The sequence below is a fragment of the Rhinopithecus roxellana genome, chromosome 17 (genome assembly GCF_007565055.1).
Source record: "Rhinopithecus roxellana isolate Shanxi Qingling chromosome 17, ASM756505v1, whole genome shotgun sequence".
Classification (NCBI taxonomy): domain Eukaryota; kingdom Metazoa; phylum Chordata; class Mammalia; order Primates; family Cercopithecidae; genus Rhinopithecus; species Rhinopithecus roxellana.
The window spans coordinates 80,628,514-80,654,694 of record NC_044565.1 but is presented as its reverse complement, the minus strand read 5'-3'; the positions used below and the strand labels follow the sequence as shown (position 1 = coordinate 80,654,694).

Below are 26,181 nucleotides of genomic sequence, written 5' to 3'. Positions count from 1 at the left end.
GACTGCAGATATGCACCACCATACCTGGCTAAGTTTTAGAACTTTTTTTGTAGAGATGGGGTCTCATTATGTTGCCCAGACTGGTCTCAAACTCCTGAGCTCAAGGGCTCCTCCTGCTTTGGCCTCCCAATGTGCTGGGATTACAGGTGTGAGCCACCGCATCCGACCTGAAAGTTGGTCTTTTTCAGAGGTCCCCAGTCGTCCTTACAATTAGGCCAGTTTGGGAAACACTGAACTTGAAGGAATAAACCATTGGTCCTTTCATTTCCTTGCACTTCCACATAACCCATCTCAGAAGCCCCCTCTGGACATCCTGAGGCTGGGGGTCCCAGGACCAAAATTTGAGAACACTGCCCCAGAACAGATGTCAAACTCAGAGGCTTGTTCAAGCACAGATTATGGGCCCCACGTCTAGAGTTTCTGATCTAGTTGGTCTGAGGTGAGGTTGGGGAATTTGCATTTTTAGTGAGTCCCCTGATCATGCTGATGCTGCTGGTCCAGATACCACACTTTGAGAAATCTCCTGTGCTAGATCATTCTGTTGTGTTAAAGAGTAGATTTGCCCTCACCCAGACCAGAGACTTTTCTTCATGTCAAGCTTCGATGTATATAATTGCAATAACTGACACACCAGGCCTTCCTTATAAATCACCAGCTTCCTTAATTATTATAGAGCTCTGCTCTTGCAATGTGTAGAAATATTCTATTTACTGTTAGAAGTAGGTATTAGGTGGCCAGGCGCCATGGGTCATGCCTGTAATCCCAGCACTTTGGGAAGCCGAGGCGGGTGGATCACAAGGTCAGGAGTTCAAGACCAGCCTGGCCAACATGGTGAAACCCTGTCTCTACTAAAAATACAAAAAATTAGCTGGTTGTGGTGGCGGGTGCCTGTAATCCTAGCTACTCTGGAGGCTGAGGCAGGAGAATTGCTTGAACCCGGGAGGCCAAGGTTGCAGTGAGCCGAGATCATGCTGTTGCACTCCAGCCTGGGCAACAGAGCAAAACTCCGTCCAAAAAATAAAAAAAAAGAAGTAGGTATTAGGAAACTTAGGTGCTAGGATTCCACTTACAACCCAGAGGCAAACTTCAGGAACGTCTACAGAGAAGTCATTTCCCTCTATATGGCCTGATTTTCCCCTCATTTGCCAAATACAACATCTTGAGAAGATGAAATGAGAGAATAAAATAGAACACACATTTATCCTCTGTTAACTGATCATAGGGTAAAAAGAAAATATTAAAAAAAAAAAAAAAAAAAAAGGCTGAGCATGGTGGTTCACACCTGTAATCAGCACTTTGGAAGGCCAAGATAGAAGGATTGCTTGAGGCCAGGAGTTTGAGACCAGCCTAGGCAACATAGCAAGATCCCCATCTATAAAAAAAAATTAGCCTAGTGTGGTGGTTGCACGTCTGTAGTCCTAGCTACTGGGGAGACTGAGGCAGGAGGATCTCCTGAGCCTAGGAATTTGAGGCTGCGGTGGCACAAATACAATTGTGTACACTGTACTCTAGCCTGGGCAACAGAGCAAGACCCTGTCTCAATAAATAAATAAATAAAATTCAAACACATTCAGAAGTTTAAAGCTCAAGGCACAAATATTAGCCATTACCCTCAGCTTCTGACTTGGGGAGATGAGGAATGTGGCTCCTGGGTCCTAGTTTGTTATTAACTTTAGGGGCAGTGGCCAGGCTTCCCTTTCTTTATCTCTAAAAGGCGGGGATTAGCCTGGACTGTTTCAAACATCGCTCACAGCTGGGAGATCACGAGATTTCAACCCTGACCCAGCACCTGAGACTGGGTTCATTTTTATGTTGGTTCATATGGAGATCTGTTTCTACTCTTCAGATTGTAATCTAGGTTTGGGGCATGAAATATTCCATTTAAAACATCTAGGATGCTTGCAGCAAGTGGGCAGAAAAAGTGTGAGGGCCATTTAACACAAAACAAGGCCAGATGGAAACAAAAAGCAAGTGAAACGTGGGCCGTGGTGTTCTGCAGAGTGGCCCGACTTATCAGTGTGTTCTCTTCAATGCCTGTCAGAGAAGAGGCGATCACTGTGTGTTATGAAATCAGATCTGTAACCGGAGAAAAGATGAAATTGCTTAACTAGCCCGACTCATGTCAGTTTTTATTTGAGAAGAGAAAAAACATCCCTTTGAATAAGAGAAATATAGCAGTCCTTATCTGTCTAGCAACTGTACTCTCTGTATAAAAAAAGGTAGCCCCATGATTCTACAATTATTATTTTTTAAATTATAAATAAATACAATATAAATGTATTGAAGGAAGGTGTGCAAACTTATTTTACTAATGGTCTGTGTGATCATAGTAGTTTGGAGACCACTGCTCTAAGTGATGAAATTTCAAGGGTCCCTGCTTTGTCCTTTGCATATTTCTTTTTAAAGAAACTTTGAAAAATAAACATTGTAATTATTATTATTTTTTGAGACAGAGTCTTGCTCTCTTGGCCACACTGGAGTGCAGTGGCATGATCTCGGCTCACTGCAAGCTCCGCCTCCCGGGTTCACTCCGTTCTCCTGCCTCAGACTCACAAGTAGCTGGGACTGCAGGTGCCCGCCAGCATGCCTAAAACATTTTGTATTTTTAGTAGAGACGGGGTTTCACCATGTTAACCAGGATGGTCTTGATCTCCTGACCTCATGATCTGCCTGCCTCGGCCTCCCAAAGTGCTGGGATCACAGACATGAGCCACCGTGCCCGGCTGACATTATTTTTAAAAGTAGTTTTAGTCCACAGAAAAATTAACCAGAAGATATAGAAATATCTCATATCCTCCCTGCCCCCATACATACATAGCCACCCTCTTATCAACGTCGCTTCCACCAGAGTGGTACATTTGTCACAATTGATAACCCACATTGACACATCATTATCACCCAAAGTCCATAGTTTACGTTAGGGTTTACTCTTCGTGGTGTACATTCTGTTAGTTTGGACAAATTTATAGTGGCATGTATCTTCCATTAAACCATCATACAGAGTATTTTCACTGGCCTAAGAATCCTCTGCGCTCTGCCTATTCATCCCTCCCTCCACCCTAACCCCTAGCAACTACTGCTCTTTCTACCATCTCCATCATTTTGCCTTTTCCATGTTGCCATATAGTTGGAATCATCCAGTATGTAGCCTTTTCAAATTGGCTTCTTTCACTGAGTAATATGCATTTAAATTTCCTCCATGTATTTTCATGGCTTGATAGGTCATTTCTTTTCAGTGCTGAGTAATATTCCATTGTCTGAAAGTACCACAGTTTATTTATCCATTCTCCTACTGAAGGACATCTTGGTTGCTTCTAAGTTTTGGCAATTTTGAATAAAGCTGCTATAAACATCCATGTGCAGGTTTTTGTGTGGACATAAATTTTTGACTTCTTTGGGTCAAAGAGTATGATTACTACATTGTATGGTAACCATATGTTTAGTTTTGTAAGAAATTGCCAATCTATCCTTAAAGTGACCATACCACTTTGCATTCCTATTAGCAATGAATGAGGGTTCCTTTTGCTCCACATCCTTGCCAGCATGGGATGTTGTCAGTTGTCAGGTTCATGACTACGCCAAATATTATGCTGAATCCGAAGGGAGTGGCTGGATGAGCAGAAAGAACACTCGGGGGGCTGTAGGCAGGTGAAAGATGGTTTTATTCAGCAGCAGCTCTCATCAACAGCTTTCTCTCACACTGCCCGCCCTGTCTCGGCTGCTTAGTCTGGCGGCTCCCACACACAGCTGCGTAGCCGGCTCTCCCTTGCCTTCAGGGTGAGCAGCTTAACTCTTTCTCTGGGCACGAGTGAGCTGAGCTATGTCCTGGCTCCTTCTGTCCATCTGCAAAGAAGGACAGCTCTGACTCACTCTTTCTTTCTCTGGGCACCTGCGCGCCCACCATGTCAAGTCATGCTGAGGCGTGCCGAGTCCAAGAGCCATGTCTCTGGTGCACAGTGTTAACAGGGCAGTTATACCTTTTACAGACAACTGTGGCTCCAAGTCAAGTATGAACTTACACAAACAGGTTATATAACAAGTGGAGGTGTGCGCCTGCGTGCCAAACTTGCTGACTCACACAGGCCTGGATACCCGCCTCGGCCTATTCCTTGACCAAAGCACATCAAGGTACCTTACATGTGTTCTGGATTTTGACTGTTCTAAAAGGTGTGTAGGTGGTATCTCATTGTTGATTTAATTTGCATTTTCCTGATGACATACATCGTGGGGCATCTTTAATATGCTTATTTGTCACCCGCATATCTTTTGTGGTGAAGTGTCTCTTAAGGTCTTGGCCCATTTTTAATTGGTTGTTTGTTTCCTTACTGTTGAGTTTCAAGAGTTTTATTTACGTTTTGGATAATAGTCCCATATCAAATACATCTTTGGCAAATGTTTTCTCCCAGTGTGTGGCTTCTCTTTATATTATCATAAGTATTTTTTACAGAGCAGAAGTTTCTAATTTAAATAAAGTCTAGCTTATCAATTTTTTCTTTCATAGATCACACCTTTGGTGTCATGTCAAAAAAGTCATAACCTGGCTGGGTGCAGTGACTCACACTTGTAATCCCAGCACTTTGGAAGGCCAAGATGGGAGGATCACTTGAGCCCAGGAGTTCAAGACAGCCTGGCAACATAGAGAGACTCTATCTCTACAAATATTTTCAGAAAAATTAGCCAGGCATAGTGGCATGTGCCTGTAGTTACAGCTACACAGGAAGCTGAGGTGGGAGGATCACTTGAGCCTGGGAGGTCAAGGCTGCAGTAAGCTGTGGTTGTGCCACTGCACTCTAGCCTGGGTCACAGAGACCTTGTCTCAAATAAATAAATAAATAAACCAAAGCAAAACAAAAAGTCACCACTAAAGCCAAGGTCATCTAGATTTTCTCCTATGTTATCTTCTAAGGGTCTTATCATTTTGTGTTTTACATTTAGATCTGTGATCTATTTAGAGTTAATTTTTTGTGAAGGGTATAAGATCTATGTATTCATTCATTTGTTTGAATGTAAATATCCTGTTGTCCCAGTACCATTTTTTGAAAAGATTATCTTTTCCCCATTGTATTACCTTTGTTTTTTTGGTCAAAGATCAATTGACTATATTTATATGGGTCTGTTTCTGGGATCTCTATTCTGTTTCATTGATCTCTTTATTCTTTTTTTTTTTTTTTTTTTTTTGAGCTGGAGTCTCGTTCTGTCACCCAGGCTGGAGTGCAGTGGCCCAATCTCGGCTCACTGTGACCTCCGCCTCCTGGGTTCAAGCAATTCTCCTGCCTCGGCCTCCTGAGTAGCTGGGGTTACATGTGTGTATCACCACGCCCAGCTAATTTTTGTATTTTTAGTAGAGATGGGGTTTTACCATGTTGGCCAGGCTGGTCTCAAACTCCTGACCTCAAGTGAGCCACCTGTCTTGGCCTCCCAAAGTGCTGGAATTACAGGCGTGAGCCACCGCGCCCGGCTCTTTGTTTATTGTTTTGCCAATACCACACTGTCTTGGTTGCTGTAACTTTATAGTAAGTCCTGAAGTCAAATACTGTAGGTCCTCTAACTTTGTTCTTCTCCTTCAATATTGTGTATCCTACCACTATTTTCAAGGAAGTTTAAAAAAAAATCCATCTTTTTTTTTCCCAACTCTTGCTATAACCCTCACACTGTGCACCAACTCAGCTTCTGTCTTTTACTCACTGGGTGATCTTAGCTGTTCTATGCTTTTGTGAAGGAAAGAATCTACGTCAGGATATTTATAATTATAACTTATATACAAAATCCAAACACACTCAGAAAAAGTTTAAAGCTCAAGAAACAAATTTCAGCCATTACCCTCAGCTTCTGACTTGCGGAGATGAGGAATGTGGTTCCTGCGTCCTGGTTTATTATTACCGTCATGCGCGTCTGTGTGAAGAGACCACCAAACAGGCTTTGTGTGAGTACCATGGCTGTTTATTTCACCTGGGTGCAGGCGGCTGAGTCCGAAAAGAGAGTCAGCGAAGGGTGATAAGGGTGGGGCCATTTTATAGGATTTGGGTAGGTAAAGGAAAATTATAGTCAAAAGGGGGTTGTTCTCTGGTGGGCAGGAGTGGGGGTCACAAGGTGCTCAGTGGGGGAGCTTTTTGAGCCACGATGAGCCAGGAAAAGGAATTTCACAAGATAATATCATCGCTGAAGGCAAGGACCGGCCATTTTTACTTCTTTTGTGGTGGAATGTCATTGGTTAAGGCAAGGCAGGGCATTTGCACTTCTTTGTGATTCTTCAGTTACTTCAGGCCATCTGGGCGTATACATGCAAGTCACAGGGGATGCGATGACTTGGCTTGGCTTGGGCTCAGAGGCCTGACAATTACCTTTAGGGGTGATGTGGAGCCAGTGGCCAGGCTTTCCTTTCTTCATCTCTAAAAGGCGGTGATTAACCTGGACTAGCTCAAACATCGCTCACAGCTGCGAGAGCACGAGATTTCAAACCTGACCCAGCGCCTGAGATTGGCTTCAGTTTTACGTTAGTTTATACGGAGGACTGTTTCTACTCTTCTTCAGATTGTAATCTAGATTTGGGACACTAAATATTCCATTTAACACATCTAGGGCTGGGTGCTGTGGCTCCTGCCTGTAATCCCCACACTTTGGGAGGCTGAGGTGGGTGGATCACCTGAGGTCAGGAGTTCGAGACCAGCTTAAACTTATGTAATTATAACTCATATAACTGTAAGTATCCTGACTTAGAGCTGATCCTGACCACAGTGGAGCCTCTAGGATGCAGGTGAACACACAGCCAGGGGAACTAGGCATCGCAGCAGAAGATGAGTGTGTGAGCATGAATCCCTCCCTCTCTCTACACAGGGCTGTACACTTCACAAGGCTCTAAGCCTTGCAGCCAGCCAGGGAGAAAAGCAGGGCTGGTAGCAGAATCTTTATTTCCCTAGGAATAAAACTCTGGCTCTTAGAAGTCAAATGAATTTCCCATAGTCCTCTAAATAGGACTGTAAAACACCTGGCTTGAGTTCAGTATTTTTTTCACATAGCTTAGAAGGTCAGGAGAACCAGGGTCTCTTTCTGCGTAAACCCAGGAAGGACCTGAATCATCAGCATCTCCTCAAGGAAGAAGAAACCCTGGCTTGCACGTGGGGTGGAAGCAGGTGAAACAAGGGACTCTCACCTGGAGCCAGCACAGAGGTTCCTGGACTAGAGAAAGCCTGGCTCCCGTCGGTGTCCTGAGGCACAAATAACTCATGACTCCTAGTCAGTCCCTGGGGGCAGTTTGTTAAATTGAATTCTGAAGTAAGCTGGATGATCTGAGCTAAACATAACTAGACCTTGTTTGAGAATGGGTCTCTACAAATTTAGCTACTTCCCCATGCTTGCTTGTAGTTGGCAAGTTGCATTAAAAATTGTCCACTGATTGCTGTAACATCCATTCTCACTTATATGTTTGTATGTAAGTTCTTTCATTTTAAGGGGAGAGCTCACTGAAGACCACTGCCTGGGTGGTAGCAGCAGGCTATTGGGGAGCAAAGGCTGGGGGTGGGGCCAGAGGGCTGCCATTGCACCAGCCTTGCTCTGGATAACAACTTTTGGTTGTTGAGGAATGGTATGACGATTAGTGAGATGTCATTAGAGAATATAAAATATAAATGGCTATGAACACTAATTGTTGCAGTAGTTAGGGACTGACTGATAGTAAGATTTGCCAGGCACAGTGGCTCATGCTCATAATCCTAGCACTTTGGAAGGCTGAGATGGGAGGATCACTTAATTCCAGGAGTTTGAGGCCACCCTGGACAATATAGTGAGGCCCTGTCTCTACCAACATATTTTTTAAAAATTAGCCAGATGTGGTGATGTGTGCCTGTAGTCCCAGCTATTTGGGAGGCTGAGGTGGGAGGATGGCTTCAGACTGTAAGGTGAAGACTGCAGTGAGCCAAAATCACACCACTGCACTCCAGCCTGGGCTACAGAGCAAGACTGTGACTCAAAAAAAAAAAAAAAACAAAAAACTAGAATTATGAAGTAACTGGTGTGCAATTATATTGAAATTGTCTGTTACTTGTCCGTAGCTAGACTATAAGGTACATTCAGGTGGGGCCCATCTTTGTCTTTTCACTGATGTCTCACTGTTTATAGAGTTAGGCATTTAAAAATTATTTGTTGAATTAAATTATTGAATGCAATTGAGGATAGAAATGAGTTTACTTTAAAAAATATTATCTTCTAGGCCAGGCACGGTGGCTCACACCCATAATGCCAGCACTTTGGGAGGCTCTGGATAAATTAGTTTCACCTTAAATCCATTTTGTAACAAAACAGGGATAAGTATGTTAATGAATGAATGACTAAGTAAGTCAATGATCAAAACAGTAAGCGAAACAAATGGGAAATAATACATCAGTAGCCTCTTGACCTGCCTTGGTGGAATGAGGCTCTGGGCATCTGCTCTGAAGAGTATTCTGGGCTCCCCAGAGGTCTGTAGTAGTCCATCCCAATTTTGATGGAGACCAGAGGAATGAGACCAAGGCCATCATCTCAGTTCACACAGGAACCACCTGGAGTTGCTCAACCTTGCAGCCCAGGTTGCAGCATGGAACCAAACTAGTCCTGCCAGAATGATGGTGTGAGCAATGTCTGCCTTCTCAGGGATTTTTCTTCCTTCCTATGGGACCTGGAACCATGCTCCATGTCCTAGCACGTATTCTCATTTGGGTCCCTCATAGGACTGACCATGTCCCATGTGTCAGCTTTTCCCTTGACTTTCTTCTTCTACAGCCTCTCCCCATGGTGTCCTGCTCTGCTCTGTGTGGGATCTGGTTAACCTGGTGGAAGGGAACAGCCTCCAAGAGATGGAAACTCTCATGGTGAGAATGTCAGACATAACTGAAAGCCAGAGTTGAAGGCATTTCTGGAGGATGGGCCACGGATTCCTTCCTTCTATGGGTCACTTGGGTCACTTGTGTACATGCTAGAGACCAGGCCGGGTGTAGCAGAAGATTAAACACAGGACCAGGCGTGGTGGCTCATGCCTGTAATCCCAGCACTTTGGGAGGCTGAGGCGGCTGGATCACGAGGTCAGGAAATCGAGACCATCCTGGTTAACACAGTGAAACCCTGTCTCTACTAAAAATACAAAAAATTAGCCAGGCGTGGTGGCAGGCACCTGTAGTCCCAGCTCCTCGGGAAGCTGAGGTGAGAGAATGGCGTGAACCCGGGAGATGGAGCTTGCAGTGAGCCGAGATCATGCCATTGCACCTCTAGCCTGGGAGACAGAGTGAGACTCCATCTCAAAACAACAACAACAAGATTAAACACAGACACAGACCTTTTCCCTCCAGAACCTTATAAATGAATGAAGGGACCAGCAGCTGCACAGATCATTGTAGTAAAGACAGTATATAATAAGAGCAATCATTTTTTGTTTAAATATTGATTTGCTGATTCCTATAAAAATGCTTCTTTTGCCCTTTTTTTCTTCCCATGAGCCTTTCTTGCCTCTTTAATGTTATTTGATTGTACTTTCCAGCTCATGGACATTACACAGAATGGCAGTTCCTAGGAAAAGCGAGAATAGAAAAAAACCATAGCTTTTCAGTCAATTCTTGTTAACACTAGAGCCCAGAAGGGTCATGTAGGTCAATGAACTGTTGTTCCTGGCAATTGAAATAATTAATTTATCCTCTGAAAAAGAGAGATCAGGATTGCCCCAGAGCTAAGTTAAAAACTGCAGGGTTAAGACAGGGCACAGTGATGCCTGTAATCTCTCTGCTTTGGAAGGCTGAGGCAGGAGGATTGCTTGAGGCCACGAGTCAGAGACCAGCCTGGGCAACATAGTGAGACATGACTGTGTCACTGTACTCTGTCTCTCCAGACAGAGAGTGAGACTCTGTCTCTAAAAACAGAATAAAACAAAACAAAAAGCCGGGTGTGGTTGCTCACTCCTGTAATCCCAGTACTCACTCCTGTAATCCCACCCACCCTGTAATCCTGAGGTGGGTGGATCATTTGAGGTCAGGAGTTCGAGACCAGCCTGGCCATCATGGTGAAACCCCGTCTCTACTAAAAATACAAAAATTAGCTGGGCGTGGTGGTGGGTGCTTGTAATCCCAGCTACTCAGCAGGCTGAGGCAGGAGAATCGCTTGAACCTGGGAGGCAGAGGTTGCAGTGAGCCAAGATTGCACCACTGCACTCCAGCCTGGGCAACAGAGCAAGACTCCATCTCAAGCAAACAAGCAAACAAACAAACAAACAAAAAACACACAAAAAACCCTATGGGATTACCTGAGGTCTAGGACTAGATTGTCAAGGCAGGAGAAGGGTAATGACCTGGGCAGTACAGCAAAGGCTTCTGGAAATGACGCACACAGCTTATTATCTCTGCTCTCTATATCCTGCTCGTGACTTCAAGACATGACGGTGCTTTTCTGAACCTCAGTCTCTTCATTTGCAGCATGGCTATAATATCCATTCTATTCACCTCACAGGGTGGTCATAAGAATAGAATGAGTTACCATATATACATAAACTCCATGCTGAGCACACAATACAGGGCTTAGTGGCTGCCTCTCATTTCAGGAGAACTCACATTTCTTAGCTCACTGGGAAAAGGTTGAGATTGGCAAGTATCCCACATCCATTAGAGAGGTGACTCAGTGATTATCCTTCTAAGGATTAAAAACAGCTTTATCAGGCAGCCACTCTGCTGAGATGTACACAATTTAATTTCAATTTAATCATCTCAACAACCATACAAAGAAGGTATTTTCTTCTCCCTTAGACAGAGGATGAAATAAAAGTTCAGAAAAGGTAATTACACCCTGCCTGAGTTCACATAGGGATTTGAACTGAGGTCTGTCTGAGGTTCATTTACTTTTTACTCTGCCCCACTGGCTTTCAACTTTGATAGGTATGGAAATAAAACCTAGCCCTTCACATCAGGCCATTATCCTATACACCCAAGTAGGCCATGGAGAAATGGCCTTTCTCTAAGGGGAAATGGGATCTCTGGAAAAGTCACCTTGCCTCTGGGCCATTGCACGGAGACAGCTGGGGTCCAATGAGATGCCAGTGCCCAACCAATGGGCATCAGCTCTTCATCCTCCTCTCTGTGTTTCTCTAGCATCATATCGGATGACCTCAAAGCCAACAGCTATGGAATGCATCTTCCTGGCCTCACAGGTCTCTTGAAGCTGCGAACTGCCCCCAGCAATCAAGCCAGATGGAAGCTTTGGATGGAAGCCTAGCTGGGGAACAGCTTGCGGGCTGAGTAGGGGTGTTCAGTGGGCGAGGGGCAGGCTTCACGGTAACTCTCCATGCAGTACTGCCTCCTCCTTCTGGCCTGCTTTCTGATGTCCCTAAGGCCTTTTCAAGTAGGAGGAGTGGAAGGACAGAGTGGATGTGGCCAATTAAGAAACACCATCCTCTAATCAGGTCACCCAGGCAGCCCCTCATCTAACCCGGCTGGCTCTGAGCCCTTTGCCTGGGAATCATTCTGTTTTGTAACAGCAAGACTGACCTCAAGCTAGGCCACTTGGTCTGGATCTTTGATCTAAACAAGCACCAGGGCTTTCTCCCTGGAGAGTTCTGTCTTGCTGGCAGGTCTCCAGAAGGGGGCGTTGCTGTTGCATATGTCAATAGGATAGTAAGCTTTAGGAACAAGCTGCAGTAGTTCAGCCAAGGGAGTTTACAAGTTAGTCCTTTGCTTGGACTGCTTTGGTCACCAAGGGTAAGTGCTTGCTGATGACTTTTGCTCTGGTACATTAGTATCTGAACTTTCCAGAGATGTGTAAAAGAGAGCCTCATAAAATTTATAGGAGAACACATCAAAGTTACTAGATAGAAGGTCATTATACAAAAATTAATTTGCATTTTAAGGTACCTACCACAGTTAGAAAATAAAAAAATTTAAAACTAACACCTATAAGAGAAACAAAAGCTATAAGTTACCAGAAATATATACATGACCTTTATGAAGACAATTATAAAACTTTACTTGTTTAGGTATTCTTTTTGTTTTTGTTTTTGTTCTTAGGGTTTTTTAGAGACAGGGTCTCTCTCTGTCACCCAGGCTAGGGTACAGTTGGCACCATGATAGCTCACTGCAGCCTTGAACTCTTGGACTCAAGCAATCCTCCTCCTTCAGGCTCCTGAGGAACTTGGACTACAGGTGGGTGACACCATACCTGGCTAATTTTTTTTTTTTTTTTGGTAAAGATAGGATCTCACTATGTTGCCCGAGGCTGGTCTCAAACTTTTGGCCTCAAGTGATCCTCCTGCCTTGGCCTCCCAAAGTGCTGTGATTACAGATGTGAACCACCGTGGTTGGCCTAGGTATTCTTTAATAGATAAATAGATGTATTTATGATATGAAGGTTTGGTGTCATAAATTTCTTTTCTTTTTTTTTTTTTTGAGATGGAGTCTCCCTCTGTCGCTCAGGCTGGAGTGCAGTGGCACAATCTCGGCTCACTGCAAGCTCCGCCTCCCAGGTTCACGCCATTCTCCTCCCTCAGCCTCCTGAGTAGCTGGGACTACAGGTGCCTGCCACCACGCCCGCCTAATTTTTTGTATTTTTAGTAGAGACAGGGTTTCACCGTGTTAGCCAGGATAGTCTCGATCTCCTGACCTTGTGATCCACCTGCCTTGGCCTCCCAAAGTGCTGGAATTACAGGTGTGAGCCACTGCACCTGGCCTTGGTGTCATACATTTCAGTTCTTCCCAAATTATAAATTCTACGTGACTCCAACCAAATTCACATAGGATTTTTTTTTTTATGGGTCTAGACAAGATGATTCTAACGTTATTGTAAGGACCAAAAATAGTTAAGAAATTTTGAAAAACTTCAAAATTGATGAACAACTTCAAGATGAACAATTCACCCTATAAGGCTATAAGGCCTGTTAAGACTGTGTCGCTTTAGCTCAGAAAGAGACAAACAGACCAATAGAACAGAATAGAGACTCCCAAAACAGATCCCTGTACTTGTGAAGATTTGATATATGGCAGAGGTGACATGCAGATCAGTAGAGAAAGGATAAATTATTCAATTAGTGCTACTGGGAGTTTGATAGCCTATACTGGAAAAAAAACCCAATGATATGAAATTTTAGGTGAAAAGAAATTTAAAGTAAAACTTTCAGACTTCTAGGAGAAATACAGAAAAACTTCCAAGATCACAGTATAGGCAATAATATCATAAAACAGAATAAGTACAAGCACTAAAGAAAAACATTTGTCAATTTGTGTGCATTAAAATGTAAAGCTTTGGCTGGGCATGGTGGTTCACGCCTATAATCTCAGCACTTTGGCAGGCCAAGGTGGGAGGGTCACTTGAGTCTAGGAGTTTAAGACCAGTCTAGGCAACCTAGTGAGACCCCATCTCTACAAAAGATAGGAAAAAATAGTCGAGCATTGTGTTAGTCCATTCTCACACTGCTATAAAGAACTATCTGAGACTGGGTAATTTATAAAGAAAAGAGATTTAATTGACACACAGTTCTGCAGGCTGTATAGGCGGTATGGCTGGGGAGACCTTAGGAAACTTACAATCATGATGGAAGGTAAAGGGGAAGCAAGCACATCTTCACTTGGTGGCAGGAGAGAGAGAGAGAGAAGGGGGAAGTGCTACACACTTTTAAACAAACAGATCGCATGAGAATTCCATCATGAGACAGCACTAGGGAGATGGTGCTAAACCATTAGAATCCACCCCCATGAGCCAATCACCTTCCACCAGGCCCCTCCTCCAGCACATGGGAATTACAATTCAGTATGAGATTTTGGTGGGGAAACAGAACCAAACCATATCAGGCATGTTGGTGTGCCCCTGTAGTCCCAGCTTCTCAGGAGACTGAGGTGGGAGGATTGCTTGAGCCAGGGAGGTCGAGGCAGCAGTGATCTGTAATCATGGCACTGCACTCCAGTCTGGGTGACAGACAAAGACCCTGTCTCAAACAAACAAACAAACAAACAAAAAAAGGTAAAGTTTCTTTTCCTCAAAATATGCCATAAAGTAAGATAAAAAATAGACAAACACAAACTGGGAGAAGATATTTGCAATGTGGCAGTCAGGGGAATGTGCTGTTCGGCTCCTTTCAACAGAGACACACGTATGAGGTGTGACTGACTGACAGCCTGGAGCTGCCTTATCTTCAGGATCTACCACTGTGTTCTAGCAGAGTCCATGCTCGCTCTGAACGATCCTAGCCAATGACTGAGCATGGAGGGAGTACCAGAGTTGAGTCATTCTTGCTCAATGTGGGAAATCTTTAAAAGGCAAACTTTCTTCTGGGGCTCCCCATTTCTCAGAGGTGCCCTGCAGATGGAGGCTTTTCCTACCCAATTCTCTTTCCTCTTCTTCCCTTTCACAGGCATAAAGACCTGCATTGGTGTCTGAAAACCCTCCCCAACCATGCCTGCTCTTTTCCCCACTATCCTGCACAGGTGTTACCCCCCATTATTGTCTTGCACTTCCAATTTTGTTTTGATTTCTGCTTCTTGGAAGACTTGAATGAACATAGCCTATAAAGAACAAAAGACTAGTATCCAGGCTGGGCATGGTGGCTCATGCCGTAATCCTAGAGCTTTGGGAGGCTGAGGTGGGAGGATTGCTTAGGGCCAGGACTTTGAGACCAGCCTGGGCCAAATAGCAACACCTTATCTCTACCAAAAAAAAAAAAAAAAAAAGGACTATTATTCAGAATGTATATGATTTGGAATCAAATGCATTCTATAGGATTCAAATCATATAGACAAATTTATATGCAATCCAAACTGTAGATTGATAAGAAAAAGGTAAATGTCTCAATAGGAAATTAGGCAAAAGGCATGAGCAGGCAATTCACAGAAGATGAAATCTAAAAGGCCAATAAATACATGAAAAGATGCCAATCTCAGTAGTAGTCAGGGAAATGTAAATTAAAGCAAAGCAAGGTACCATTTTATATCTATAAGACTGGTAAAAACGACCATTTGCCAAAGTATTCAAGAAGATACAGAGCAACATGTACATTGTGGGTGGGAGTATAAATTGATGCAACCATTTTGAATAGTAATTTAGTAATTACTTATCTAGTAAAGATGTGGAAGTACTTAACCATCATTCCACTTAAGAGATTCTCCCATGTGTACATAAGATATGCAGAAGAATATATTGTAGAATTATTTGAAAGAAGAAAAAACCCAGAACAACCTAAATGTTCACTAAGAGAAGAACAAATAAGTAAATATTATATAACTGTGAAAAGAAACCAGAACAAAAATTTCCAGGAAATTTTTGAAAAGAAAGTGAAAAGTTGACTTTGGCTGTGAAAGTCCTATAATATTTATTTTATTTATTTTAAAGTAAAAAGAGAGGAAGAAAGAGAAAGAGATACTTGTTTATCTTCTAGTCTACAGAAACTAAATTAATGAGTACTTTTGATATGATTTGTATTGGCCACATTAACTCCTGAAGGAGACAAACTATGGTTTTGTCAATCCTTCATCTATCAAAACAGATGAGGAAGAGTCATTTGGTAACAATTTGTTTTCTTTTCTTTTTTTTTTTTCTCTCATCAGTCTTGACAACTGTTGAAGGTGCCAGAAGTTTGGTGGTGCTCTCTTAAATGTGTGGCCTGAGTGTGCCTGGCATTCAGAAATACAGATGAGAAGGGGGAAGGGGAGGTGGGTTATGGCGGGTGGAGCAGAAAGGAATGTGGGCCACCCTAGCATGTGTCCCTGCTGGGGAACTGCCTTGCTACCCAGCCTTCATCTAGCATAAGGCTGCCAGCCAGCTGCTGCCTCATGTGTGCTGTCCTGGAATTCTTATTACATCTCAGAAATCCTGTTCTGGCCAGTGATGAAATTACAGACAGCAAAGTCCAGCCTTGCCTATGTGACCTGAGAGGGGAAACCTCTCTTCTGGATCCCAGTTTTGGAAAATCTTCCAGGCCTGTCTGCCAGGGACTTGTCCTCAGTTGCCTTCCTGATCTGGGACCAACTGAGAAGCCCTGAACTGTTTACTGCCCCCTCCCTTCCCACTGGAAGGCATCTATTGACTTTGTCACCATACCCTCCGATCAAGCCAGCAACAGGTAATAAGCATCAATAAAGAGCAAGACCTGGGGCTAGCATTGAACATAAGCAACTAGATCAGATCTGGCTTCCAAAGAGGTTCAATGAAAAGAAGTGTTATTTTATTTTTTAAAATCTTATTCAGAAAATATTTATTGAGCCCTATAATGTACTTGGGGGGAAACATGGGAAAAGATTCATACCTTGTTCTCAAAGTGTTGAAAGCTCAGAGCAGAAGGTAGACAAGAGAATGGATGATTACTTTTGGATGAGATAAGTGCTAGGACAGATAAGAGCAAGGTACAATGACACCCACTGGAGACCCCAGGAGACTTAAACCTGAGAGCTGGGGAAGACTTCCTGGGGAAAGGACATCTCAACTGAGACCTGAAGGAACAGGACTTAGCCAGGTGCTCTGTGTAGGGGTTGGGGTACAGTGGGGGTGACTGTTAGGAAATAGAGATTGAAATTATAGACAGAGCAAAGAACAAGGGCAAAAGGAAAGAGCAAGGCCAAGAATGATTTGCAGGGGGAAATACTGGGGTCAAGGAAACTAAGTAAGAGACTGGGAATGAAAGGCATCCGTTGCTTCAGGGAGTCTATGGGAAGAGGCTTTCTTCTCCTCTCTCCCCTTCTCTTTATTTTCTCCTTCTTCTTCTCTCTCTTTTGTTCTTCCCCTCATTAAATACTTTGTGATTCTTCTATGCATTTGGGAGTGTATTGGTGACTCCAAATGAAGGAGATGGTGGCAGTATTATTGGGGTAGGAAGTGATGTGTGGTAGGTAGAATAATGGCCCCCCAAAGGGGTTCATTTCCTAATCCCCGGAATGTGTGAAAATGTTACTTTATAAGACAAAAAGTACTTGGATTAAGTTAAGGATCTTGAGATGAGGAAGTTATCCTGGATTATCTGGGTGGGCCCAAGGTAATCACAAGAATCCTTAAAAGATGGAAGAAGAGAGAACTTTGTCGAAACGGTAGGGGCCAAGGGAAAATTTCCCCTTTACTCTCTGAAGGTTGGCTGAAAAATCGACTCATAAATGGCAGATTACTTGGAGAAAAGGCATATAAACATGTTTAAGGCTTATTTATTTAAGGCTCTGTGTATAACCCAAGAGCCTTCAGAATGAAGACCCAAAGATACAGGGAAAATTGTCCATGTTTATGCTTAGGTTCAGAAAAGTATGGACAGCCATGTAGAAATATAATTGGACAAAAAGATTATGATCTAATGCTAATGTAAGTGCCTGATGGGTTCTTCTGGCCTGCTGCCCAGAAAAGCCAAGTCACTGAGAACAGCAGGTGTTGCAGCAAAGAAAGAATTCACTAATCACAGGGTCAGTCAAGCAAAAGGATGGAAGATAATTCTCAAATCCACCTCCCTGAGAACTCAGAGCCTAGGGTTTTTTAAGGGTAGTTTGGTGGAGAGAGAGCTAGGGAATGGGTATGCTGATTGGTTGAGTTGGGAAGGAAATCACAGAGGGTTGAAACTGTCTTCTTGTGCTGAGTCAGTTCCTGGGTAGGGGGTCACAAGACCAATTGAGACAGTTTCTTGATAATGGGTTAACTATTCTGGATGGCACCAGCTGGTTCATCAAAATAAAAGTCTGAAAGATACCCTCAAACACCAATTTTAGGTTTTACAATAGTGATGTTATCTGTAGGAGCAATTGAGGAGGTTACAAATCTTGTGACTTTTGCTTCTGAGGCTGCTTCTGAGACCTTCATTTTGGGATGTTATTTTCTGAGCCCCAACAATGCTCTGCTGTTTTCTTTGAAGCTGGAGGAAGGGGCCACAAGCCAAGGAATGCAGGTGGCCTCTGGAAGCTAGGAAAGGCAAGGAAGCAGTGCCTTTTCTAAAGCCTCCAGAAGGACCACAGCCCTGCCAGCCTCTTGATTGTAGGAGTTTTGACCTTCAGAACTATAAGATAATAAACTTGCGTTGTTTTAATCCACTAAGTTTGTGGTAGTTTGTTACAGCAGCAATAGCAAACTAATACAAGGTGAATAGGTTCCAGAGTGGTTTAGGAAATAATTTGATTAGAAGGAGGAGGTGAGAGAGAGGCCTCCTTGGATTTCTGGGTCAGGCATTAAGATGAATTGAGGTACCATTCCCTGAGCTAGGGCCCAATGGTGAGAGGATGGCAGGGAGGGCTGGTGATGGCGTATTCACTTTTGGACATGTTGGGGTTGCAGTGTTCATGGGGGTTCAAGGTGAAGGTGTCCAGTAAACACTTGTCTGCTGGGACAGAGGCTGGTCTGGAAACTGAGGGTGTTCATGGTCACTGAAGTTCAGGTGGTGGGGCCATGAGAGTGACATTGAGAGGAAAAGAGAGCTGGGGCCAGAGCCTGACATTTGAGGGAAGATCTCTTTGTAGGTCAGGAAATAGAACAAATCATGCCTCCACGGGATTGTTTTTTGCTTTGTAAACTTTTTGACCCTTGTATATTCTTTGCTCCCTGGTGTGTTTTTTAAAACTTTACCTTATGTACAAATGGGCAGATTTCAGTTCTCCACTCCTGGATTCTCCCTCTCATTCCTGCTAGTGCCTTCCCAGATACAGAAGGCCGTGGAGGGGGGATTTAAACTGTTTCTGGGCTCTAGCTGCCTCTCTTCTGACCCTGCCTTCTTCTTCTTCTTTTTATTTTCTTGAGACGGAGTCTTGCTCTATTGCCCAGCTGGAGTGCGGTGGCATGATCTCGGCTCACTGCAACCTCCTCTGCCTCCCAGGTTCAAGTGATTCTCCTGCCTCAGCCTCCCGAGTAGCTGGGATTACAGGTGCATGCCACCACTCCTGGCTAATTTCTGTACTTTTAGTAGAGATGGGGTTTCACCATATTGACCAGGCTGGTCTCGAGCTCCCGACCTTGTGATCCACCTGCCTCGGCCTCCCAAAGTGCTGGGATTACAGGCGTGAGCCACTGTGCCCAGCCCCTGACCCTGCCTTCTATGCTAGGCTCCTGCTCCCAAGCGTCCTCTGCAGAGGCTCACAAAGACAAGCCTCAGTGCTAGCTCATGATCCCAGCAATCTCCCTGCCCCCCGCTTCTCCCCACCCTTCTCTGTCCATGTCCTGACCTGTTCCTACCTACTTTCTCCTTGGGTTCTTCTGCTCACATTTTGAGTCTTGTTGCTGGCCCCCTCCAGAGGAAGCAGCCCTCCTGACTCTGTACCTGGCATGGGAACCTTAGCTTAATTTTGCCATTTCAGGATTTGAGAACCCCAACCCCACTCCCCAACTTTTGCACTTACTGTTCTCCCTGCCTAGAACACACTTCTAGAAGGGACATCTGAGTTAGCCTGACTCAACTTTCAAAGCACTGCAGGATTTTTGTACACCGAAGGTAATTTTGCTTTCTGTATCACATGGATTGTACACAACTGTTGACTTGTTTGTGTTCATCTTCTTGATCACAAGTTCCTTATGAGCAGGGACCCTGGTTTATTCATCTCGTATCCTCAGCACCTAACATACCACGTGGTTCAATAAATTTTCCTGTTGGACAGAACCCTTCTAGACTGGATCATTATGTCTTCACTCTGACAGTGAGGTGAGCATGCGTCGGAGGAAGATGTTTTCCTAGCCTGAGTCCTGACAGGCAGTGCACTAATTAGCAACAGGTGAATAGCAGCGCACAACCCACAAGCTGCGCTTACATAACATGCAGTCTTCTGCTCCTCACTGTCTCCAAGCTTTGCACAAGCCCTGGCTGCCTGCTTCTCTGCACCAGAGGCTGCAGGGATCATGCGCCTCTTGGCCTCTCTAAGAGATACCTGTGCTTGGCCTCACATATCTGGCTTGACAACCTGAGCCAGGCAGCCAGCAGGAAGGAATCGCCTCTATCCTGGAATGTCTTGGCAGGTCTGGAATCCAGTCAGGGAGAGTGCTAGTCAGAATGTGTGGCTGGGAGGAGCGGGGAGGCTAAGGGATAACTGCATAACTGAGTCTCCAGGGCTCTGAAATCCCATTTTTCCTGGGGTTAGGGTGGAGACTCAGATGAGAAATGCAAGATGATTGAATTTGGACAGGAAAAGGAGATGGAAACCATGTGAGCAACCTAGCTGCTGCTGGCGGATCATATGCCGTCCTCTGAGCACTTGTTTCCAAAGGCAAGAGCCAGCTGGTGCAGGTCTTAAGGACACTTCTCAGTTGCCTCGGACAGACAGCTCATGGGGAGCCAAATGCAGCCGGAGCCCCCCTCCCCACATCTCTGTGTACTGTTTTGCACTCCCCTTAACCTAGAAAAAGAAGGCAGATTGAGTTGATCAAATTACATGCTGGCCCTGCTGTGCCTCCTCCTCACCCCCAAGGTTAAAATTGTGGATTCAGTAATATGCGTAATAACCCCGGAAACATTGAGTTCTACCGCACAGAAACCTTGTTCATTTCTGCAAAGGCAGTTTAAATACTAAAGCCAAAAGTAGACCCATAAATAGCACGAGGGTGAAATATTTAAGACTCTGATAGCGCAATGGCTCTGCCGTTTTGCTAAACAAGTGGTTCTCAAACAAGATCGCAAGAAGGGCTTATTAAAATACAGATTGCTGGCCCTGCCCCTACAGATTCTGCTTCCGTAGGTCGGGGCCAGGCACGTCATTGGTTCAGGTTCTAAGATCCCCAGTGATGCTGATGTTGTTGGTCCAGGGACCTTGCTTTGAGAACTTTTTTTTTTTTAAACAGCTGAAGAAACTTAATTAGAGAGAACTACATAAAACAAATAGACGTAAAAGCTGCTATGTGAAAACCTGGCCTCAGAGCAGTCACAAGCAGAAGCCTCCAGATACTTTACATTGTCCCTTGTGTAGTAGGTCAGCCTCTCCCAGTGGCTTTTCCAAAGGGTACCCTAGGATTCACAGCCTTTCCTCTTTGTGGCTCCTATAGTGCCCCTTCCCCATGGTGCCTACTGCATCCAACCTCTTGGTACACAGCTAAGGGAAGGTGAATCTAGGATGCAGTCCACCAAAGACTGTGGGATTTAGAGTTTAGAAAGTTCAGCTTGTATAGGCTGGGCAGGGGTGGCTCACGCCTATAATCCCAGCACTTTGGGAGGCCGAGGCAGGTGGATCACCTGAGGTCAGGAGTTTGAGACCAGCCTGCCCAATATGGTGAAACCCTCTCTCTACTAAAAATGCAAAAAAAAAAAAAAAAAAAAAAAAAAAAAAAAAAAAAAAAAATTAGCCAGGCATGGTGGTATGTACCTGTAGTCCCACCTGCTTGGGAGGCTGAGACAGGAGAATTGATTGAACCTGGGAGATGGAGGTTGCAGTGAGCCAAAGTTGTGCCACTGCACTCCAGCCTGGGCAACAGAATGAAACTTGGTCTCAAAAAAAAAAAGAAAAAGAAAACTCAGCTTGTATCCACCAAAAATATCACCAAGTTATTTCCAAGCCTTTCTAGTTTTCTGTTCCCTTCCAAGACCCCAACCCCATCTTTGAGTCTAGTGACTTTAAAAGCCAATGTTTCTCCTTGAATGATTTCCTCCACTCTTCCCCAAGAACACACATTTCTCTGTGGAAACTGAATTGTTGCTTTTGTCCTTAGTTTCCTGGAAGAATCAAGATAATTTTCTGCATGGCCTTCATGTCAACTCTTTTGATTTCACTCCAGTATTACTCTCTCATAGGCTCCAACAGCCTCAGTTCTTTCACAGAAACTTCCTGAGTTAAAGTCTGCTATGTCTTCCCCACTCTGACATTACGGCATCAGTTTCATCACCTCTTGAGAATTCTCATTCCTCTCCCAACCAGCTGCCTTGGCCTACTTTAGACCACTTTGCTGTGAAAGGAAGTCTCTCTCTCCCCTGGGGTTAAGCTCTCACTTTCGAGCCATAACCTCACACCTGTCACTCAAGTGCAACCCCTCCCCCACCCCCACTTTCCTCTGGTGGATGAGCATTGTGGTGGAGACGGGGTGGAGGGATGGGAATAAGGTGGGGGGCAGAAGATGGGAGAGATGGAGATTATTTGCTACTGAAACATTCATCTTAGGAAAAATCAGATCCTTGATTTCCTTCCCTTATGCTTAAAAAAATGCAATTTGGTGTTGTCTTTAATTTGGGGTGAGGTTCCATAATGGGTCCTGTCTTTACGGTCTCTGAATGTCTTAATCGGACTCTGACTGCTGCAGCCCAGCGACCAAGTCTTATGACTCCAGGCTGTGTTTCAGCGGGAGAACCTTGCACATTGCTTAACGAGCTGTTTAGTTTTACACTGTTCAAATATTCGCTGAAGGAAAGAGTGAATTATGCTCCATAGGCCTTAGCTTAGCTGGATGGTGGAATTCACAATTACAGTGTCACACCTCACGTCTTAAATTTAAAACTCTCTACCTCAGAAAACATCTTAAATTTAAAAATATTTTTGAGGTTAAAAAAGGTAAAGTCTGCAAAACATTTTTTTTTTTAAATTTCCACAAAGAATGCCTCCTCCCCTCAGCCAAGTATTAAGAGTGTAATTTTCTCCTTGAGGAAAGTGACATAAGTCATCTGACAGGGCCTGCATGATCCGGGTCACTCACTGCAAGTGCTCCGGCAGCCTCTTCCTAATGCAGAAGCTTCCTGAGCTTGCACATTGGCATCCGTTCGTGGTAAGGCTGGAGGATGGAGCTGTGCTATTTCTTACCTTAGGACTTATGAAGCAAGCATCTGTGGAAGCCAGGGTGACAGAGTCCGAGGTTTGGCTTGCGACTGGCTTCAAGGACAAAGACTTTTGTGTCATCTGAGCAAATATTAGGAATGGGTCACTGCTGTGTGCCACTCACGGCTCACATCTGGGTGTTAGGAAATCCAAACCTGCAGCCAAAGCTGTCATTCTGGCTGGGTATGAATGTGTCATCTTCAAGAGGCTGCAGCCAAGGGCAGAAATCCAGCCAGCAGCTAACCCAACACAGAAGAGTCACTCTAAGTGCAATGGCCACCCTCTTCCTCTCCTGTTCTCCTGCTCCAAAGGGGACCTTTCTAGGAGTCATCCAGGTGATCCTCTCTGGACAGCCTGAATTAGAACCACTGCAGAAAACCGAGTGTGCATGACTGAAACCACCCTCTGTCCCAGCCCTTTACCAAGCAGACTGGTCAGTCCAGCGAGGCCCCCAGCATATGGGGCTCAGTTCTTCAGGCTGCCTCCTTGGAAATGGCAGAGCAAAGTCACGGCAGGCTGGGTGCATGCCCTCCCCAACCCCGGGGCACGCCAATGGGGTCAGTGACAACTGTTTCCAATTAAGGGCTTTGCTGAGAAGAACAGACTGTGTTCTGGAAATAAAACTCCCTTAAAAAATGTCCACTTCATCCTGGACTCAAGATAGGAAATTTCTGTGTTCCCAACCAGAAAACGTAAAGGCAAAGGAAAAGCTGGAGAGTCTCTTCTCTAAACCTTCTTTAGAGATATTTAAAGCAAAAATAATTCTCCATGCCTTCCTGAGGGAGCTCGTTAGGCCCAGGGTTGTTTCCTCGACTTCTCTTGCTGATTTGGTGGTGTGTGTGGGCTCATACGCCCCTCTGCAGTAGGGTGTACATCCAGGAAATCATGGAGTAGGGGTTTTGTCCAGGATACCACAAATGAGGTAATCCAAGTGACCATTTGTGGGACAGGTCATTAGGAATGCCTTTCTTTTCTAGGGCAGGAAACGGAAGCGCTTGGGAAGGCGGAAGTTGCACGTGCTCTCACAGTCAACTGTGCTGGAATAGGAGGCCAGGAATCACCTCTGTTGGAGGAGGAGGACCCATCAGGCATCCCTTCAAGAATGCCAAGGTCCACAGCAAGCGCTTCCCTTCTATGGGCACAGGAGGGCTGTGGGAGCCCAGAAAATGTGCTTCTGGCCAGAGGTATGTGGCATTCTTTATAATAATAGACATTTGGGAGCATTTACTATATGCTAGGCACTTCTCTTGACATACATTAACTTTTTATTTTTATTTTTTTTTGAGACGGAGTCTCGCTCTGTCGCCCAGGCTGGAGTGCGGTGGCTGGATCTCGGCTCACTGCAAGCTCCGCCTCCCGGGTTTACGCCATTCTCCTGCCTCAGCCTCCCGAGTAGCTGGGACTACAGGCGCCCGCCACCTTGCCCGGCTAGTTTTTTTGTATTTTTTAGTAGAGACGGGGTTTCACTGTGTTAGGCAGGATGGTCTCGATCTCCTGACCTCGTGATCCGCCCGCCTCGGCCTCCCAAAGTGCTGGGATTACAGGCTTGAGCCACCGCGCCCGGCCGACATACATTAACTTAATTAACAACCCTATAAAGTAAGTGCTATATTATTGCTATTTTACAGATGAGAAAACTGAGGCCTACAAAGGCTAAGTAATTTGTCCAAGGTCACTCTTGTAGGAATCGGCAGAGCCATGATCTGAACCCAGTCAAGTCTGATTCCAGAGCCAGTGCTGTTAGTTCCATGCTGTCCTGTCTCATGCCCCTCACTGTCTGGGTTTTAAGGAAAATTATTTATCTAGTCCATTGTATGACTGAGTATGTTCATGTACATGATTCCATTTGATTTCTTTCTACAGCAGCCCTAGGAGGTAGGTAGATTGAACAACATTGTCCCTATCAGATGAGGAGGAAACTAAGACAGAGGTCAAGCATCTTTTACAAGGTCACACATCTTTTACAAGGTCACCTTATTAGTAATAAACTACTCAGGCTCCTGATTTTGAAGAAGTGTTTGCTCCATTGACCCATGTGGAGCTAATCTTATGTGTAAGATTAGAAACAAGGAGTAATGCCCAACACCCGATTTGCAATCCCAGTTGATTTAAGACCCAGGACTTACCTCTTACACATCAGGACCTCCTTGCAAAATAGAATGGAATCATCGCCTCTAGGTGATACTAGGTTGCCAGGGCAAGATGGGCTTGACTTTCCTCTGGTGATGGGTGTTGACCGTAAGGCCACATGGGAAACTGAGTGCTGGGTCGCAGTGCTCCCGGAACTGGCCTATGGGGGTGCCCTGAAGAAGTGGAGCAATGACAGTCCTTGTTCAGATTACCCTTTCTTCCTGGGTTGCTCCAGCATGTTCTCTATAAGAACTTCAATCATCCTCCTGGCATGGGAGAATCTCAGGTCTGGTCACCATCAATAAGGAGGGCCCTCTTTGGATAGAGTAACTACGTACGGGTCACCTGACTGGTGGCTGGCTTCCCTTGGTCCAGTGTACGGTTGCGTTTGGCCTGAGCAGGGTTACAAGGCTGATTTCATTCAACATGCAGGACACTTTCCAGAACAACTTCATTGAAAGAGCCTCCTGGACTCCTTTGATCTGAAGGGGGCTGTGGACTTACTGCCAGGGAGTAACTATCAGTGGCCTGTTAAACACAAAGATAGAGCTTAGAAGAGGCCTTGTTTATTTTATTTTATTAACAATATAGGCCAAGTTTTATTTTATTAACAATATAGGCCAAGTTTAAAGAGTCAAGACATTTGCTGAGGGTCACTGGAACTGTTCACTGCTGAGCTGGAAGCAGAACTGGGCTCCTGACTCTAGGTCCGGCACACTACCACTGCTCCCAGGAGATGTCAAGATGTAGATTGCCTAGTCAAGCAAGCCTCTTAGATTAAGGACAAAGGGATATGGAGTCTACTACCTGCTCCACTGGATGCTTGCTGAGTACTACCCAATATATTTTTTAAAAAGCAGGACTTTCTTGGGTATTAACATTTCAGTATCTTCTCTTCTCTCCCAAATCCCTGCTCTGTAATTTGAGATGCTTCCCTGATCTCAGACTCAGTGCAGATGCAGTACAGAAAGGATGAGAAGGCATGAGGAAACCCCAAACAATGGAGCCAGGAATCTGTCTGTCGAAGGGAGAGATGCTGGAAGGGTCAAGCAGGTGGGGAGGTATCAGATGCCACATGTCTGTGGTGGTGACCCTGCTGCCCAACGCCAACCCTGCTTCTTGGCAGCGTCTGCTGGACCGTCAGAGGCATGATTCAGCCAGAGGGCACATCCGAACCCATTAGGCATGGAACACCAAGTAAACAGCCCCTAGGAATGTCTCTGACTTGAATTTCAGCTCATTTACTTGGGAGCATCTGTCCTCTCTGGTTGGAGAAAGGAGGAATGGGGGATAGGGAAGGCTCAGCTTACAATGCCCTTTGGCTAAAGGAGGCTGTGTGGTCTGGGGGGCAGTGGTTCTTGGGATGTTTGCTGGGGGTACTGCA

General features: G+C 44.8%; 1 long non-coding RNA gene across 1 annotated transcript in view; it reads left to right on the top strand.

Moving 5' to 3' along the window:
• Positions 1–3,849: 3,849 nt before the first annotated feature.
• The window catches only part of LOC104663013, a 54,651-nt gene continuing 32,319 nt past the window's right edge, over positions 3,850–26,181 (top strand). Inside the window, exons 1-2 of the long non-coding RNA XR_748081.1 lie at positions 3,850–4,128; positions 23,645–23,851. This is a non-coding gene — a long non-coding RNA (uncharacterized LOC104663013). The remainder of the gene's footprint in view (positions 4,129–23,644; positions 23,852–26,181) is intronic.